General features: G+C 37.8%; 1 pseudogene; it reads left to right on the top strand.

The window, feature by feature from the left end:
• The first annotated feature begins 1,540 nt into the window (after positions 1-1,540).
• On the top strand, positions 1,541-2,611 carry LOC118711307 (annotated as a pseudogene).
• The last annotated feature ends 8,278 nt before the right edge of the window (positions 2,612-10,889 follow it).

The raw sequence follows: 10,889 nt of genomic DNA, 5'->3' as shown, positions 1-10,889 counted from the left end.
CAGTAATCCCAACCACGGTCTCAGTGGTCTGTGATGGCTAAGACATGGTCTTTCCTCAAGACCTGATTACTTTGTTAGGAAGAAAAGACATGCAAAAATAACACAAAAGTGGGAAATTAGAAAACATTTATATTCTTCAATTTCTCGTTATCTCAGTTTTCCTATCTGTAAAGGAAGGGGAAATCATATTACATAGAAAATAAAGATAATTTTACAAAAATTTTTTTCATAGCTTAAGGCTAAAGAAAATAAAGAGAAGGTTTTTGCCATATTCCAACAAAGAACCTTGCTTCTTAAAATAAGTGTTTTGCTATTCCATGAAGGCAGGCCATTTTATTTGATGGCAGAAACCCTGGAACTTTTTATTATTCTTTCCATTTAGAGAAGAGCACTATACATAAGTTAAAAATAAAATATATAATTGATGTATGTTTTATTTCTCTGTCCATAGAGTTGCCATATTCCAAACCATTCTCCTTGTACATTGGCTGATTTTCATGTTAATAACAAAATGTCTCTGGCATTTATTAGCCTGTAAATTATAACTCTATTTAGAAGTCCCTGTGTTCAATTAGTTTTAAAGACAATTAAAGACCAATTTGTCATTGTTACCTTCTCTACACAATGCTTTCCAATTTTAACTGCCTACTCTTTTGCTCTAATCAATTTTAATAACAGCAGCAAAAGTTTAACTGTGACTCTTTGGTCTCATTCGGTCCATCTTTTATGCTGCTAGGAGTCAGTACAGAAAGTTCACATATTCTTACAGATAAAAAGGAAAAAAATTATGAAAGACAGCTTTTATTTGTAAAACTCCAGGAGGTGTCAGGTAAAATTTGTGTAGTTTTAACTAGTTAGCCAAAAAATAAAAGTCTATTTTTCCTTTTTTTTTTTTTAAGTGACAGAGGTTAGAGTACTCACAATTTCCATTTATTTTTCATGTCTAAAACCTACATTCAGTAATGGTTAAAAAAAATCAGAGTGAATATTAATGAATCACTCTGTGAGCTGGAAGCTCAGTTAGCTCAGCTTTTTCAATGTGCCACTCTTGATGCCAAGGTCATGGGTCTAGAATGTTAATGACTACAAAGAGGTCTGACAAGTATTGGCCCATTTGGTCCTCAGGACACCCATGTGAGGTCCTTAGGACAAATGTGATTATTGTCACTTTATGAAAAACAAAACAGACTCCAAAAGTTTACTTGACTTGTTGAAGGTCACATAATTAATAATAAATGGGGGTAAAATCTTGACTGTAAATTTTCTTGACAGTGGCATTCTTTACACTCAATAACATTGCCTCCACGTGCATTTGTTCATTGTTTCCATGTAAAGAGTAAAATGACTAGGACGTTCCTTAAACTGTTAATTACACCTAAAGACCCTGACTTCTGGGTTAGTATCTTGATAGACCATCTTCCAACTTGCACAAAAATTACAGGCAGAACCATAAAGGAAGGCCACAATTAACAATAGCTTAAAATATAAGGACAAGAAGAGCACCTGCAGCCTCCCAGACCCCCTGGCTTGCCTGCCCACGATGGCCAATGAAGAAGCAGCCTTTGGTGATGCAATAGAAGAATGTATGATCAATGAAGAGTATACAGGAACACCCCTATCGCCAAAACCGGTTTGGCTCAGTGGTAGAGCGTCAGTCTGTGGAATGAAAGGTCCCAGGTTCGATTCTGGTCAGGGGTATGTACGTTGGTTGTGGGCACATCCCCGGTAGGGGATGTGCGAGAGGCAGCTGGTCGATGTTTCTCTCTCATCGACGTTTCTAGCTCTCTATCTCTCTCCCTCCTCTCTGTAAAAAATCAATAAAATATATATATATATTTTTAAAAGTACACCCCTGTCTTTTATATTTTGGTGGGGACCCATGCTCTGGAGTGGTCTGGCTTAACTGCACAGTGCTTCCAGATGGAACCAGACCAGAAGGGAATGATTTTGTCATTCATTGCTTTGTCCTGGGGACACACACTTTGGATGAACAAAGCCACCTGTGTAGGCAGTGTGCGGCTCCCTGATAATAATGCTCAGTGTGATTCCTCACACTACAGCAGTGACAAAGGAGGGTTTGCTCTGTTAGTGGAAACACTGGAATAGAAATCAAGATCAACCATGAGAAAGAATTAAACAGGGCATATTTTATCCTATAGAACCTTTGCATCGTTGCAACAAAGATTCTATCCAATGATGTTCTTGCTTTTGACTATACAAAACACCCTTCTAATCCTGATCCTTCTGAAGAGTGCACTGCAAACTTGAATCTCTGTGGACATTAGAAGGAAGGCTATGAGCTTTCTTGGAACCCAAATCTCAGTGGGCACTTACTTATTATTTCAGATAGCCACACCATCTGCCTTTGAAACATCAGCGGTGTTCCAAAGAAAAGAAAAGTTGTGGATGTGAAGCCATCTTCACGGGGCGAAAGTCAGTAGTAGATATTTGCTCGCATCTACCCCATGAAGCTCTGTTTGGGTCAGCTGCTGATGATCAGAAACTTATGATCTGGGATACTCATTCAAACAATACTTCCAAACCAAGCACTTGGTTGATGCTCAAACCAAGTTGTAAAGATATGTGTTTTTACCTGGCAGTTATACCATAAGTAGACTGTCCAGTTGAAAAGAGTGAATCAATAGTTTGTATGTGTTTATTTGTTTTAAAAATTAAATTAATCCTGGATAAGAGTTGCCTTTTTTTTTTTTTTTTTTTTTTTTTGAATCAGTCCTGACCACTAGGTTGACACCATCTCTGTTTTGGATTACCTGTTTCACCAGCAAGTATGTTACTCTCCATGACTAACTGTGTTATAGTTTGGGCTAGGGCTAGGGTAATGGCTTAGGGTTAAGGAAAAATCTAGGGCTAGGGTTATAGTTAATGTTATAGTTAGAGCTAGAGCTAGGGTTAGGGTTAGGTTTAGGTCTAGGGTTATGGTAGGATTAGGGCTGGGGTTAGGTATGGTTTAGGGATAAGATCTATTTATAAATTGATGAACATAAATATGGGATCTTCTATTTCATAGAAGACAGTGTGTACAGATAGTGGAGGAAAGTGGGGGGGGGGGAGAAAATAACACTGTTAAGAATGTTTTGTATGCCCAGAGCTGTGAAATTCTGAAGAAAATTTAAATGTTTTCACTCTATTAGCTCTAGAATAAATTTTACATGAAAATTTAAGTGTCTAACTATGTGGTAAATTTCCATATCTGTAAATGGGGTAAGTGGTTTACATCTCCCGGTGATGGTGGCTAATGAAGAGCTCTATAGATATTTGCTGGCTTTACATAGCAGATTTCTACTCTAGTTTTCTATTCCATTCAGTTATAAGTATGTTGCCAACATCTTAAAGAGCAAATTAGACATTCTTAAAGATTTTTTGGCTTTCAATTTCTATCTCTTCTAAGGACATCCTTTTGAAAGAAGAGTAAACAGACTGACCCTAAGTCAGTTATTCAACTCCACACTTTGTGGGAATGCTCTGGGGATATCAAGTTCACAGAAATGAATTTTATTTCTTGTTATTAGTAACATCCTCTTTTCTAAGAAGTGAAAGGAGATTGAGGAGAGCAGTAATTGATTATATCCTGTGTTGAACATAATATGTTTAGTTTCCAAAGTGTGATTCTGAGCCATTTTGATTATTCATTGTCCCAGGATATAGCATATGTTTGGGATTTTTGTTGGTGGTGCTGGTAGTAGTTGGTTGTTTCAGAGAGGGTGTGCCTTTCTTTACTTTTTTGTTTTGTTTTGTTTTGTTTAAGCTCTACTTTAAATACAGAGGGTAGCAAAACTTATAACCATTGTGAAAAACCATTAATAAAAATCCCCACTCATTTTACCTTGAATCCAATGTTACCTATCCCTATTAGACAATACTTTACATACTTTTTATACCAATAACCTGGTACTCTACTAAGCACTTTACATATATTTTCATGTAATCTTTGCAAATAGCCTGATAAAGTCAGTGTGTAATTCAGTTAGCTTTTGCACTGATGTATCTCCAGTACCAGGTGCAGTGCCTGCCTGGCAGTATTTGATAAATACTTGTTTTATTATTGAATGAATGATGAAACTAATGCATGGAGAGTAAATTTGCCAAGGGTTATGCACCTAAGTAGTCTAGGAATAGGAATTCAAACACAGCTATGTGAGTTTACAGCCTAAGGCAAAACCGCCTTAAATTAATGTGAATAAATTACAAGATGCCACACATGCCTTGGTTAGCTATTGCACAATTTTGCGTGTCAAATTGTAAAAAAAAAAAAAAAATGTTGTTTTTTCTTCTTCAATCAGCATTTCTTCTGCTACAGTTGAAGCACCGTATCTTTTCTTCTGTTTATAGTGGATATATGAAAATCCCATCTTCTAGTATTCTCTACTTCATGGTAAATCTGAGTACAGCTGTACTTAAATTTTACACACTGAGCCATTTCACTTCAGAAATTTGCCTTAAATTCATTTTATAGTGAAGAATTCCCTGCACCATAGTTTCACCTGGAGAGTTTTTATAAAAACCCTGATGTCCAAGTTATACCCCAGACCAATGAAAGCCTTCAACTTCAGAGGATGGAACTAAGACATCAGTATATTTTTAAGGTTTTCTGGTGATTATAGTGTGAGGCCAAGTGAGAGAATCCTATCTAATAAAAGAGTAATATGCAAATTGACCGTCACTCCAACACACAAAATAGCTGCCCCCATGTGGTCAAAGATGGCTGTCCCAATGTGGAAGCAAGATGGCTAACAACAGATGGCCAGCAGGGGAGGGTAGTTGGGAGGAATCAGGCCTGCAGGGGAGGACAGTTTGGGAGGAACCAGGCCTGCAAGGGAAGGCAGTTGGGGTGGGGGAACCCAGGCCTGCAGGGATAGGCATTGAGGGGAGGGTGTACCAGGCCTGCAGGTTAGGGAAGTTAGGGGGTATCAGGCCTACAGGGGAGGGCAGTTGAGGGGTACCAGGCCTGCAGAAAAGGGCAATTAGGGGTGACCAGGCCACCCAAACCTGCAGGGAAAGACAGTTGGGGGGGTGACTGGGCCAGCAGGGGAGGGTAGTTGAGGTGACTGGGCCAGCAGGGGAGCAGTTAGGCATCAATTAGTCTGGTAGGGGACTGATTATGGGGTGATCAGGCTGGCAGGAAGAAGCAGTTAGGGGTAATCAGGCAGGCAGGCGAGCAGTTGGGAGTCAGCAGAGCTGGATTGTGATAGGGAAATCCGACTGCCTGTTTAGGCCCAATCCCACTAAAACGGGCAATAGGACATCACTTGAGGGGTCCCAGATTGAAGAAGGTAAAGGCTGGGCTGAGGGACACCCCTCCTCCCATTGCACAAATTTCATGCACCAGGCCTCTAGTACTTTACATAATTTTAATAATAATTAGAAGAAGAAACAATCTACTGCCCGTGTCTCTTCTCAGATGAATGGTATCTTGTCTTCAGCTGCCTCTTCCCCCCAATAATCCCTTGAGCCTTTAACCTTTCTCCCAGAGTTGTAAATGTTTACTTTAATTATTTTACTACTCTTGTGTAATTTGCCAAATACTTCTTTATATGTAGAAATAAATCAAGTGTAAAACTATAGCAGTCAAACATGTTCAGTACATAACTAAAACCTATTTCTGATAGTTATAAGCAATATTGTTGTAATATAAGCAATATTACTATTGTTATAAATATGCATCATAGGTATATATATTCCATGTAGTATATAGAAAAATAATTGAATGCTGCAGATTTCTTTGCAGTCATAATTTAAGGAAGACCGTTTTCCTATTCTGAGGTCATGGCAATAAACCTTCCATGAGAATGGCAGAACTCAATAATCACTTGGATTTCAAACCTATATGGTATTCAATGTAAGATAAAGTGAACAATGGCTTCTGGTCCCAAAGAGCTAATGACGCATTTTCACCCTTATTTATTAATTCAATTCTATACTAGAATATTTTTAAATGATTGACTATTTTATTTCTAGTCTCACTTTGAATTTTTCAGACACTTCTTTTTCACTATGATTATCATTAAAAATGTACCCTACCCCTTAAAAAGAGTCATTTTAGGGAAAAAGAACCAGAAGTGGACCATCATTTTACAATATAGAATGAAAGATTAGGAATATATGGTTGCCAACTCTCATGGCTAAAAGAAAGATTTCATCTTTCCCTAAATCTAAGTTTAACATGCTTCCACTATTTAGTCATGGCAGCTAGGCCTCTTACACACACACACACACACACACACACACACACACAAACATACACTCATACCACCCTAAATATAAGGGGGGGGGAGAAACTGAATAAAATAGTTTCTCACTATTGAAGAATTTACAATATAATAAAGAATTATCAACTCAAAACTTTTGAGAAAACAAGAACACAGATAACTAGTTAAACCAGAGCACTCAAAGCCTGCTTTGGCCCAGAGCCTTTTATCCATCCAGGATGAAATGAACTATAATACTGAGCTATGATACTTTTATTGACTTTAGAGAGGAAGAGAGAAGTAGAAACATCAATGATGAGAGAGAATCATTGATTGCTGCCTCCTGCATGACCCGTACCAGGGACAGGGTCCACAACTCATGCATGTGCCCTGACCAGGAAGTGAACCATGACCTCCTGTTTCATAGGTCAATGCTCAACCACTGAGCTGGGCTGAGCTATGATTTTTATGAACTTGTGGATCAAGAGGGCAGAAATCTGCTGGGTCTTGCATTTACTTATAGGTGAAGAAGCAAAGATAGATGGAGGCATCCTGAATAGGTTCAACAGTGTCTTTCAAGTCAACTTTTTGAGGAGAGGCTTTTACAGGTTCCTCAGGCAAAACACAATCAACCTCAGAAGGGGAGAGAGTGGCTGCTTCCATTGGCAAAGAGGATGCATCAGAATTTAAGAACTGCCAATATGTTTCCACTGCAATTTGTGGGAACTCATTCCTTCATAAACAAAACCCTCACTTTAATAATAGATATCTTGTGAGCATGGAAATTCAACCTCAGTTATGCTGTGCTGTAATTCAGCCAATTACAAGACCAGTCTGGGTTTAATATTTAGAAGTATTGGCTCTGCAAATACAGATGATGCTTTCTTTCAGAACAGTCTTTGAAACTTTAGCTCATTTACACAGCACTTGAGCTTACAATTAATGAGCATTTGAGCTCATCCTTTTCTTTCCCTACTTAGTTAAGTACACTTAGTAGCAACCAAATGATGATATCTCCATTGCCATATCATGCCATGGAGTATCAGTGTTCTCTTTACTAATGACAATGAGTCATTAGAGTCTTTGAATCTAATTGTAGTAGAGAATGGAGCCCAGAAACTGCAGAACCAACTCAGAAAACTCACCTCTAGAACTTTCTGGATACCAAAATCTGTATCAATCAGGGTTTTCCAGGCAAAGAAACCAATAGAATATATTGTACATAAAGAGACTTTTAAACAACAGACTCATGTGATTGTAGGGCCTGGCAAATCTGAAATCTGTATGTCAGGCCAGAAATCTGGACATACAGGTGAGAGCTGCTGTCTTGAGTCTGAAATCCATAGCACATGTGGGAGGTTGAAACTCAGGCAGGATTTTTACGTTACAAACTTGAGGCAGAATTCCTTCTTCTCTGGGTAATCTCAGTTTTGTTGTTGTTTTTGTTGTTAGGTCCTTCAAATGATTGAATGAGACTAATCTACATTATTAAAGGTAATATTCCTTACTTATAGCATCTGACCTTAAATGTTAATCACATCTATAAAACACATTCACAACATCTAGACAAGTGCACAATAGCCTAGACAAGTTGACACATAAAGTTATCATAACATATACAATAGGAATTCATGATGTATTAGCGATCTCATAAAAAATATAATGTATAGAGGATAATATGGTCAATAATATAATCTATATCTGTATCTATTGGTGGGTATAATTTATAATGTAGAACAAAAAAGGTATCACTGTAAAGAAAATAATTTATATATTCAACTACATTAAAATTGATAACTTTGTTCATTAAGAGAGATCAATTATGAAAATCTCTGAGTAGGAAAAATTATATATAGATACACAGAATATTCAGGACTCGGATTATGAAAGAATGCCTACAAATCAATAAGATAAAGCAAAGTATCCAATAGAAATTTAGGTCAGAGATACTTGCCCCTGAAATCTCTAAAGAAAATAACCAAATACTTAACAAAGATCTAAAAAGCTGCTCAATCCACTTATATTGAGGAAATGCAAATTAAAATCACAAATAAAGTTGCCATTACAGATGTACAGGGTTGTCAAAAATTTTGAAGTAGGAAAATAAATGTGAGCATAGAAGAGAGAGGTACATATCAGAATAGTGCCTAATCTCTTTAACTGAATTCTCTACAACTTTCAAATGTGTGAATTGAAATCAGTCACTTCACCTCTGTGCCTCGATGTCATTATCTGGAAGTGGGAAGAACACTATTATCTCATCTTTATAATATTATAAAACTTAAATTAATGTGCTGAGAATGTTGTCTGACATATATTACTAAAGTGTTTAATTTTCTTAAAAATATATTTTATTGATTTTTCACAAAGAGGAAGGGAGAGAGATAGAGAGCTAGAAATGTCGATGAGAAAGAAACATCGACCAGCTGCCTCTTGCACACCCCCTACCGGGGATGTGCCCCCAACCAACGTACATGCTCCTGACTGGAATCGAACCTGGGACCTTTCAGTCCGCAGACCAACGCTCTACCACAGAGCCAAACCTGTTTCGGCTAGTGTTTAATTTTTAATCAAATAAAATGTGGTAAAACAGAAACCCTAGTACTCTGCTGGTAAGAGTGAAGATTTGGAAAACAGTTGGCAATGATCTATTATCATTAAAGATACATAGAGCCTGTAAAACATCAATCCTGCTTCTGGTACCGTATTTCTGGCGTATAAGACGACTTTTGATACGAAAAAAAGTCAACCGAAAATCGGGGGTCATTCATTAAAAATTTAATTAAAAAAAGAACTGGTGTTGCCTCGGAAGTGGGGAGTAGTCTTATTCAGCGAATATAGGCCTAAACCTATGTTTTAACTGTAAAATTAGGGGGTCGTCTTATGCGCTGGAAAATACGGTATATAATCTGGAATACATACAATAGGGCACATTTATAAGAATGTTTACAGTGATTTTCCTTAGCATCACAGAAATGGAAGCAATCATCTACAAAAGAAAAGGTAAATAAATTTTAGAAGACACATACAATAAAATACTAAACAGAATGAAAAGGAATAAACTACAGCAATAAACTTCAGGTATACCCAAGAATATAGACAAATCTCAGACTTATGCTGAGTGAAAGAAGCTGACACAAAAGAATACAAATTATGACTCTATTTTAATAAAATTCAAAGACCAGGAAAGACTAAAGTATATTGGTAAAATTGAGAGAATAGTAACAGCATTATTATCAAATATGCTAGGACAGTGGTTATAGGAGAAGTAAGTTTTGTTGGGGAGTATTATCTACAATAATAGAAGCATAATATGCTAATTAGACCAGACAACAAAATGACCTTCCAGATGACCTGAAGGTCAAAGCCGGAGCTACAAGGCCCGAGGCAAGCCTCTGCCACGGCTGTGAGGGCCAAGCCCCTTGCACAAATTTTGTGCATCGGGCCTCTAGTGAGTGTATAATAAGGGTAATATTATACCTGTTCTTCAGATGGTTATTTCACTTCTACAAGATTGAATAGTGCTGCAATAGACATTCTTGTACATGTGTCCTAGTTTATGTACTCTATGTTACATATCTAGGACTAAAGCTACTGGATTATAACAGTATTCATATTGTTCTGTCTCTAGACATGAGTAGAGGTTATACAGGTACTCATATGATTTGTGTACTTCTATACTTATTTCCTATCTATAATAATAAAAGTATAATATGCTAATTAGACCAGACAGCAGAATTACCTTCCAGACATCATTCTGGAATAGGGCCTAAACCAGCAGTCAAGCTGGGACCGGTTTGGCTCAATGGATAGAGCGTCGGCTTGGGGACTGAAGGGTCCCGGGTTCGATTCCAGTCAAGGGCATATAGCTTGGTTGCGGGCATATCCCCAGTAGGGGGTGTGCAAGAGGCAGCTGATCGATGACTCTCTTTCATCGATGTTTCTAACTCTATCTCTCTCCCTTCCTCTCTGTATAAATCAATAAAAAATATATTTAAACCATCAGTCAGACATCCCTCGAGGGATCCTTGATTGGAGAGGGTGCAGGCCAGGCTGAGGAACTCCCCACCCCCCATGCATGAATTTCATGCACCAGGCCTTTTGTAAATATAATTTTATCTCCAGGGCAAAATTCAGAGAGACTTTTCAATGTAGCCCACTGCACTTTTCAAGAGTCTCCTGACTTTCCTAACATCATGCTGTGGAAACTGAGCCTCAGGAATGGGCATAAATGCTGATACTCTGGCTACTCCTCTGGCTGAGTAATGAACTGTCTTTGTGTCTGAACCAAGAGTGGTGTTTTCTGCTGGCATCCATAAAAATGCAACATATTAATTTGCCAGCCTGAAAGTATAAACTCTGACTCCATCACAGTTTTTTATAGGAAGGGCATAGAATGGGCATTTGGATCATCTAGAGTTACTTTAGATATGTTGCCACAATGGCTTTCAGCTTGGTGGAACTTATAAGATACTGCAAAAATTTTTCATGGGTTATATCATTTAATCCTTACAAATTCCATTAGAATTCCCTTTTAACAGCTGAACAACAGAAACCCACTTGACCAACATCTGACATTAATTAGTGCCTGAGACTAGATTGAGATATGAGCCCCTTGGTAGATCACAGAGCTGCAGCTGTAGTGTTTCCTGCTATTGTTTCAAAAATGTGGTTTATAGACTG

This window comes from Pipistrellus kuhlii, unplaced genomic scaffold (assembly GCF_014108245.1).
Source record: "Pipistrellus kuhlii isolate mPipKuh1 unplaced genomic scaffold, mPipKuh1.p scaffold_m20_p_8, whole genome shotgun sequence".
Taxonomy (NCBI): domain Eukaryota; kingdom Metazoa; phylum Chordata; class Mammalia; order Chiroptera; family Vespertilionidae; genus Pipistrellus; species Pipistrellus kuhlii.
Note: the sequence above shows the minus strand (reverse complement) of the source record. Positions and strands in the feature narration are given on the sequence as shown.